Below are 9,811 nucleotides of genomic sequence, written 5' to 3'. Positions count from 1 at the left end.
AGGTTCAAGTGATGATGTCACAACTGCTGACAAATTGATGTTGATTTGTTATGAAATGTAACAGTAGTTAGTGTTAGTTCAATATCTTTAAAAATTAATTTGTCAAGATTTTTGTTGGGGCCTTGGGTGACATTGTACAGGTGGGGCTTGAAATTAAAAAAAAAAAAAAAAAAAGATGGTCAGTCCTTAGTAAGGTTTATGCTGCTATAAAAGAATGGCACACAACTGTCTCGAATTTGTTTTTTGTATTTAGACCGAGGCCGAGCTTCTCTTCGACACTGAAACCTTTCATATATAAATTTAAGTAACCACACTAGGTACCACAATAGACAATACACACCCTGAGAACCGTGCATGTGTGTTAGTTCTCTACACGAGTGGTGGGTGTCAGGATTTACGACTACAATATATTCTCACACGAAACAGTGGCTAAACATAGAGTCCAAACGCTCAACTGAAACCAAAAAAAAAAAAAAAAGATGAAACATTGTTGATGAAACCAGAGAGAAAGACTGACTGAGTGACTGACTGAGGAAAGACTCTCCAAGTTTGAACACAGGGCTGCTGATATGACTAAGTCACATATTTTACAGGCTGAGTCTGGTTTAAAAACACAGGCCCACTTGAATCTGCAGCAACATGTCTGCACACTGACGTCTGCCTCTACAATGCTGCTGCTGCTGCTGCTGCTGCTGCTGCTGCTGCTCTAGTCTGGGGGAGGTGGAGGAGGAGTGACTGTATAAAAGTGTGTGTGAGCGGCTGTGTGTTGAGAGGGGGGTCTTCCTTTCGGGAATAACTGGGTTCTTGTAAGATCGCGCTCAGATGCCTTGATGTCACTTCCTGTTTAAAAAAGCTCACCAATTCCATAAAAGGACATTTGAGCCATTTGTATCCTCCCAGAGGTGGAGCGCTGCGTCCAGACTCTGTAGTCTGCAGCCAGTCTGCCAACCCTGTGACGTACACGTACCTATCTGTGCATGTGGCTTGTTAGTCACTCTCCTATTTTGATGAGTTTCGGATAACTGAGTGTGTGTGTGTGTTTGTGTGTGTGTTTGTCTGTCTGTGTGTGTAGACACAGAGGAAGTGTCGAGTCACAGCAGAAATGAACAGTTGGGGGGAGGGGGGGGGGAGGGAGAAGAAGGAAGCTTCCACGAGAGCCAATCATAATCACTCTGACAGGAAAAGAAACACCAGAAAGGCCTCACACATGCACAACCCAAGTGCATCACACTGCAAACACACACACAGTTTTTTTTTTATACAATGTACTGTATATTTACACCTAACTGCATTGTGGATCTATGGTGTGACTTGGCAAAATTTGAAAAACAAAACGTTGAAGCTGGAGCCCAGGTGTCAGCTGATAATCTATAATCTACACAGATATCTGAACACCGCTCAGCACCGATGGAAAGAAGGGCCAAAACATTCAGGAATATCAACATCACCACAATTCCGCCTCCCCCACGGTGCATTAGCGCAGCATCAGTCCTGTGTACCATCAACATTAAAGCAGCAAATGTGTGTGACAGCGCCTTCACAGTCTCCTCTGTCTTTTAGACACCTGAGATTTGTCTTGTCCCGTCTTGTCCCTCCCACAGCAGAGGCAAAAACAACTGAATATTCTACTTTTGTCTGTCTCCAAAGTTGACAGAAGTGTTTTTTGGATGTCCGTACTGTCGACCGTTGCCCTGCAGCCTGTGATCTGCTGTGAGTGCAGCGGTCAGATACTGTCCATCAGGCCATCCAGGCCTGACCACAGGAACATCAAACTTATCTCACTGTAACAGAACAACACACTACTGTCACAAAGATATTACTGCTCTCTATAGTGTGGCCACAAACATCTTCTTACAGCTATACCCACAATGAGGACATTTCAGGTCAGAGGTCGCCATTAAATGGTGAGGAAAAGCAAGCCTGAATGGACTGAAAATGACATGACACGATGAAAACCTTTTCTGAATGGACTGAAAATGACATGACACGGTGAAAACCTTTTTTTTTATATATAAAAACAGACATTTACTTAATATAATTTTATATATATTATAGTTAATCTAAATTGGATTTTGAATTTATTTGTAAGTCCAAAGTTAAAAATAAATGTTGCCCTATTATTGAAGAATACTGTTTGCAGTAAAAGTCCAGAACCTTCCATATTATATCATCCTATTCTGAAAATGGTAATAATTTGATTTCCGGATCTTTATTTCAGAATATTTTCACAGATTGGTCTTTGGATTGGATTTTATTTTGTACACACCTACATAAGTTTCTTCTCAGCTGCTTGGAAACGCCTACAGCCAGCCACTAGAGACTGAGTGAGGCAACCTTTAGTCAGTCCCAGTAACTAAAACATGTCGTTGGAATATTACCAGAATAAAAGGATCTTGTTCCAATGGGTCCACAGACCAGGTCAGTCAGGAGATGGAACACATTTTTACAATAACACACCCTCTAACAAAAGATGCGGTAACACAGACTCCCCATGGGTTCATGGTAAAGCAACCAATCAGTTTCACCCTCTTTCCACTCTCAAATGTCCTATGTAATCATAACAGACGCACCCAGCCCGAAGTAGCCCCGCCCCCTGCTTCTCTGGCCCGCTTTAATAAGTGGCCTCATATCATGGAGAATGTTTTTCTCACTGCCCACAATCACACTCTGCTGAAAACAATAAGCAGTCATCCCGATGTCAGAGTAAAAGCCACAGGAGAAGCTCTAACGTGGAACTGCATTTCCAGAGAAACAGGAGGTCTCCTGGGAGCCAAAAGGTCACCCTACCGCTGAAGGAGTCTCCACGCACACAAACGCACACTAACCCCTTCAATCATTTAGCTTTTAAACCAAAAATGATGTTTGTCAGTGTTACTTCAAAATCATACGTAAACTAGTCAGGATGTCTCCCCGTGTTGTGACAGATGAAAACACACTACTAATGCATCAACAGAATGTAGCTGCTCATTTAGCTGTTTTGTTTAGCTCAATGCTAAATGAGCAGCTGTGTTTAGCTTTGGATTTAGCTATCCACAGTTCTCAAGAGAAGTGTGGATCCTCACACAGGTAAGGGCTGTAGTAAGGGAGGACCTACCCATCGAGGGAGAGAGAGAGAAGCGTTATTGCAATCGGAACGGGATGTTTTCGGACATCCCGTTCCTGATTCTAAACCATCTACACAGGGTCCTTGACTTCGTCGGAAAATGTGTTCCATAGCTGCAACGTAACTTGATTACGCCGTTAGTCGGAACTCACATAGTACTTATATAATTCATGGGTAACATGTCGGAAAAATTATCTAGGACATAAAAACATCAGAAATGTTTGACTTAAGTTTGGGAACCATGATAAAGGGAAAAGAGCTCTCGAAAAAACAGAAAAAACAATTCAATATATGAGGTACAACCAGCAAATGTAAACAAAGTCATCTTCTGCGTACAGCACTGCATACTAAACCTAAATAAAATCAAGGACACTGCATAAATTAATATTAATGTTTTAAAAGAATAAAACAATTACACAATTATGAAAATATTTAGTCAGCACATTGCAACAATGCACAATAAATAATAAAATAAAATGTTAAACCTGCCCCCACTTACGTTTACATTAAATGGTAATGTACAGGCCTACTGTCCTACTGAAAGATTGTAACATTGAATATGTTCTCTCATAAAAACACAAAGTGCATTTCAGTCAATCGCTGGATCATTTCTCGTGCGCGCTGCTTTATTCTCCCATCCAAGTAATGATCCTTTTAACGTGGATCAAGTACAGTCGCGAGGATCAGAGTAGATCTCAGTGAAACTACTTATCTTTTATACTTTTCATTGTTTTCACTCCGTGGTCCGTGTCAACCTCTTTCCTTAGAAGACACTTTACTGCTGCGATTAAAGGAATAACATCTGCTACAGATGCATCAGAGGAGCTGATCTCTTTAGTTAGCTGCTCAAACAGGGCAAGAAGAGAGAGAATGTTGTCTATTAAAATTTAAAACTATTAGATATTAGAAATATGTGGCCTCATCCTAAACATTATTATAATAATCACGAATGATAACAAGTGCATTAAGTTTGACCTGACAGGTGGTTGTTGGTTTTAAAGTATTTTAACTGCTGAATCATCATAGTGTCAGTGTGAGAGAGATTTATAAAATTCCATGCAAACTCATGGAGACCGCAGCACTGCTGCAAGCACCACAGAAACACTACCTGTTGAGGTGATCATCACTGACATCATTCAACAATAACTGGTGCAGATGTAGTTTGATGTTTACCTGAGAAACCTCATACGTTGTTGTAAGCCAGGTAGCATAAATCTAAGGCTACATTTAGATTGCATTAGATATCTACTACAATTTTAATGTGTCTGGCCTGTGGCTCCATCCTTTAAACAGGCTGCGGCCGCACGTATTTAGCAAAGCAACATGAGCCTCAGAGTGTGGAGCTGCTGCCTCCAGCCCAGCGAAGGAATTCAGCCGAGCATTCCTCTGGAATACCAGCAGCAGCAAAGAGACGGAGAGACAGGCAGGGGAGACAAGAGGGAGAGCGAGGGAAAGCGAGGGAGAGCTGCTTTATTCAGCCTCCCGTCAGTGGCAGCAAGTACATGAAGTATACGCGGCGGCCAAAATCCCAGTGGAGCCAAGGAATGTGAGGATGGAGAGATTCTTTGGCAGAGAGAAGATACAATCTCATCTCCAATTTTAAACTGTTTTCAACTCACAGGAAGTCGACCAGTGGAAAACAACTCTGGCTACTTCAATGTGTATCAGATAAACACTTTTTTTTTTTTTTTTTTGTTAGAGCGTAAGACATTTCCTGCCGTTATTTAGTCAACACTGGCTCTTGAAAGGAGAGGTCATGGTTTTTGGAGCACATTTGTAAGAAGTGCTGACACATGGTTAATGCTGACTGTGCTGAATGTTGGTCCTGCTTTTATTGAAAACATGGCTGCCAAGTACCAGTTACAATTGGAAATTTAAGTATCATGTGATTAAGGCACGGAAAGAGAACGCTTGGATGGATCTAATAATAATAATGTCACAGAAAAAATATCTATCTATCTATATATATATATTTATATGTATATCAAGTATTGCTTTTCAGCTAGAAAATATCGAGATATGACTTTTAGTCCATATCGCCTAGGCCAGGCTTGGACAAACGTTTTGCCTCGTGGGCCACACTTGCCCTAAAATTGAACGGGGGGCCGGTCAGGAGCAGATAGATGGAGCGTTTGCGTGAACTAAGACAAATTAAATGTAAAAGTCATGCAAAAAGGGCTAAAACAATCATTTTCTACGCCATCTGTTGGGGAAAAGTTGGTATTGCAGGGAAAAGGCAGAAGTATAATGATAATATAAATAAATTATGTAATTTGGAAATGTTTGGTGGGCCGGATTAAAATGATGAACGGGCCGCATCCGGCCCCCGGGCCTTAGTTTGCCTATGCCTGTGCTAGCATTACTGCTAAGTATAGGGAAAACTGAATATACTTCTAACTTCTAAATACTACTAAACAAAAACCTAACTAGAAAACTAGCGTTGTAAGAGTTTGAAAAACTCACTTAGAAACACACACAGTGAATTAATGCAAACCCGAATGATATAAAACTGATGCTCTTCTCTATGGAATACGTGAATGACTGAAGTTTCCAGAATGTCGAGAGAAAAAAAAGTGTTCATAGTGTCGTAGATTTAAGACTTACTCACTCAATTTATTCAAATGCATTTAAACATTTCTGTTCACAAAGCTTTCAGTATTTGAGGAAATACTGAGCATGTTACACTGTGATAAAAATACTTGCGCGTTTTGTAGTCCTAAAATAAACTCTGACACATGCGTGTGCATGTGTGTATGCGTGTGTGTGTGTGTGTGAGAGAGAGCTGCTGGTCTCTGCTGTTCTGCACAGCCTCATGATGATGAGCCCGAGACGATCCATAAATCTGTTTGCAGGGGGAAATGAAATATTTGCGGACATCACTGCCCTGTCAGTGGTGCTGACAGTTCAAATTCAATCAGTGAGACGAACCTGCAGGTCAAACACTGCCAACATCTGGTCCTGTCCTGACCGTGTGTGTGATGTTCAAACGCAGCAGCAGGTCCCTGCTGGTCTGACAGAGCTCCAGGCGTCCGACACAGGCCTGAGAATTGGTTTGAGGCTAAAACAAATGGTTTCTTAGTCTACGTGTGTGGGGGGAAGTGTGCAGAGAAGGAGGTAGCACATGTTGTGTTGACCAAATATGGCCGAGTAAAAACACTACAGCCAGAAAGCAAGGACAGCAGGAGCAGCAAAATATTGAGAGAGAGAGAGAGAGAGTTTTCCTTAAGTGGTGTGGGCGAGAGTGAGATACTGACATATACCACACAGATGTATGAGATCTGTGTGAAAGGGACAGCTACAGCTACTCTGTTCACGCCTAAAGGATAGACTGACGGGACACAGACATGTGGTCCAAGTGAAGCGCAATTCAGGTCATTCTATGAACAGTATTTATATTTATATATATACATATATATATATTCAGTATATGATTTCTACTCATATTCACAGTCACTTAAAGCCACCGTATTTCCCAAGGTGAGATTAGGGTTCTTTGCTACCATACTGCCACCGCCCGCCCCACAAAATAATACTAGTGGGCAACAGACATATTCATTCATTCAGTAAAATAGTGTTATATAACGTAAATAATAATTTCAACAAATTACAAAAATAAAAGTTCCTGTTCATGTTTTCGGCAAACATCGTTTTATATGTTTAATACAGTGTCCTGCACAAAATGCACAACAAGCACAATGTTCAATCTATTCAAAACAGTAATAGGCAACGTGTCAAAAGAGCCTTATGGTGCGTTAAAAAAAGATGCACCCACAGTTATTTGACAGCTGCCGTACACAGACACCAGCACACCAAGGTGCTCAGAACTCTGATTTATAGACGCCGTCAGTGACAAAGATTCCAAAAAGGACCTTATGTCACCTCAGAACCCACATACAGGGCTTTCACAACCCCAGGACTCCGTGCCAGTTCCTGTTCCCAAACCAACACTGGAACCGGCCGACGCATTCAGACCGAAAAAATAACACTTTCGGAACCTGAAAGGTTGGTTCACCAGGGAACCAAGAAATAACAGGTTCTTCACTGTGAACCGTGACATCATCGGTGGGCATGTCTTACTCTAAATAAAGAAAAAAAGAAGAAGAAGAAGAAGAAAAGCAGCGACTAATGGCGAACATGATGGCGAATATGGAGAAAGAGAATGTACAGGGGTCCACAGAGGAAACCTGCGGACTTAACTGTAGTCACCTCTGCAGGACATAGGACATATCGGCCTACATTTACTTTTGTATACCATTCAGATTCCACCTCTTCTCGCCATTAACATCTAGTGCGTGCTGGACTTTTGGATGAAAATGCGATTTGCCATTGTGGCGCTGCTGTGTTAGTTTAGCATCCAGTTAGGTCGACTGAGTCTCCTGGAGACGCCTCCATTTTCATAATGTATTAATATCGAACATCTTCAGTGCGTCTTGGTTTAATTGAGTTTCTGCTTTTGCATGGTACGCAAGAAGGAGGAATGAAAGTGAACTACTTGTCATTGTGACACAGCTCACCACTGCACACACAATGAAATGTGACCTCTGCTGTTAGCCCATCACCAAAGTGAACAGTGGGCAGGTTTAAGCGCTCTGGGAGCAATGTGTGGGGATGACGCCTTGCTCAGTGGTAACTTGGCAGCTGGTGGACTTGAACCTGAAGCCTTCCGGACTCAAGTCCGCTTCCTTAACCACTAAGTCACCACTAAGAGTGCATGCTTATCGAAACTTCAAGGAGGCCTATGATGCACGACCCAGATCTGTCCATGGACTCTGGTTTGACATTGTTGACTAGTCATTTATTTTGACACACAAACAAACATGGGAAAACTTAATTCAAGTTAAAATATTGTTATGGTCTTTAGCAAAAAAAGTCAATGCTTTTTCTTATTTAAATATAGAAAAAAAAGAAAAAAAATCAGTCAGTTGGTCATTTAGTAAGTCTGCCCTTAAAAAGCAGCAGACTTATTTATTACACATTTAGACCTTGATTAACTGACGAATTGTTGCAACACTAAACAAATATCTAACTCTTTCTCAAGTTTCCAACCTTTAAAAGGCCATTAGCGCTATGAGGACATTTAATTCCCAACATTGTCAGAAACTTCTCACAATAACATTTTGTGCCAACTCTGTGCTTTTAGCCTTGTGAAGACACACACACACGCACTCAGAAACAGTTTTTGGCCACATGCTTCATTTACTTTAACCACACAATGCTTTAAAATGATGTCACCCAGACTATCGCACCACATGATGACAAATGGTAATTTAAACTATCCTATATGACATCATCCTTTCATTACAGTACAGCAGGTTTGTTCTTTAAACAGAAGCATTCATTTGGATTCCAGGTCTTTGGAGTCCATATGCTGATACTTCCCCATGACAGAATGAGTTGTATGATAGAAGTTGTTCAAATAGAGGTGATTTATGAGACTGTGAACTGACAAATGTAATTAGCTAAACAACCTGATATGGATAAATAAATAAATGGAGTTATTATAACGTGATGTCTTGACCAGAGGATCCGTCCATGTCCAGGAAAGGGACATACTGATCACTCTCTAAGTGATTCAGTTTCTCGTGTCACAAGCGAATTCTTATCATATTCACATCATAATATTTGACTAGTAATGTTGAGGCTTAACGTGGGCATCAGAGGAGCAGGTAGATAACCAGGTATAGCTGGTGAAGACCATCCAATTTAAAAACATGACTTCTATTGGTGGGTGGCATTACTGCTTAGTCCTATTGCCACAACACCAAGAAAAAAACGGAACGACCCCTTTAAGAACCCCTGTGGCTTTGTGAACTCCCACATACACAAACTTCCTGTCTGTCCTTGTGTCCACACTGCTGTCCTCAAACTCCTCAGCTCTAGAAACGTGTCTCTCAACACGTCACGTCACGTCACAGTGGTAGAAGAATTCACAGCCCGAGGCGACGTTTTTCCTGCTGCCGCTGCACAACACACCCAGAGCATAATAACCTTCCGCAGACAGATAGAACCGAGGTGTCACCACTTAAACTACGGAACTGATTACACAACACGTACACATGCACACTCGCGCACATAAAACACACACTCTTACAGTGCCTCACTCCACCGCCACACACACGCCCTGACTAAACTTGAACATGTCCGTTGATGGAGCAGTGATACACAACATCTCGACTACTTAGAACAAACACAAACCGAGATTAATAAAACGCGCAGTCCACACACATTTAGACACTTAGACACACGCAGGACTTTTCACTAACTTTTCCTGGCTTCTCAGCCGCACGACGTTGACGTCACAGACTGTTCTTTACAATGGTGGAAACTTTTCATAGTTCAGAGACAGTCTAAGAAACTCTGGAACTTTCTCACCTCCGCTGCCTGTCTTCTTCCCGTTTCTTGGTTTATTCCACCACTGGGGACGTAAACAGACGGTGGCGCTCTCTTTTGTTCGTCTTCCTCGGTGAGAAGAGCCCTGTCTGGTGCTGGGTTCTTCCTTGGTTCCTCCCTGTTAAAACTGTCCGCTCCGAGCAGCGGCGGCGGCAGCGATGATAGCAGGAGCTACAGCAGTTCGACTGCTCAGACTCCACCCTCAGAATGCTCTTTAGCACCGCGGGGCGGTGTCCGGGTCGGTGCCGCGCGGTACTGCGCGAAGCGGTGCGTTGCCGCGTGGACGCTTGAAAGGGAGGGAAAGGGGGGGATCAAAGT

At 42.2% G+C, this 9,811-nt stretch overlaps 1 protein-coding gene across 3 annotated transcripts in view; it reads right to left on the bottom strand.

The window, feature by feature from the left end:
• Window positions 1-9,704, bottom strand: part of tln1 (talin 1) — a 43,798-nt gene extending 34,094 nt beyond the window's left edge. For 2 of the 3 annotated variants that reach the window (XM_025062709.1, XM_008324459.3), the window contains exon 1: window positions 9,476-9,704. The gene's annotated coding sequence lies outside the window, so the exon portion shown is untranslated. The remainder of the gene's footprint in view (window positions 1-9,475) is intronic. The other variant, XM_008324460.3, reaches the window with a different exon arrangement.
• Between the last annotated feature and the right edge of the window lie 107 nt (window positions 9,705-9,811).

The sequence above is a fragment of the Cynoglossus semilaevis genome, chromosome 14 (assembly GCF_000523025.1).
Source record: "Cynoglossus semilaevis isolate Cse_v1.0 chromosome 14, Cse_v1.0, whole genome shotgun sequence".
Taxonomy (NCBI): Eukaryota; Metazoa; Chordata; class Actinopteri; order Pleuronectiformes; family Cynoglossidae; genus Cynoglossus; species Cynoglossus semilaevis.
The sequence above is the reverse complement of the archived record's forward strand: the minus strand, read 5'-3'. Positions and strand labels throughout refer to the sequence as shown.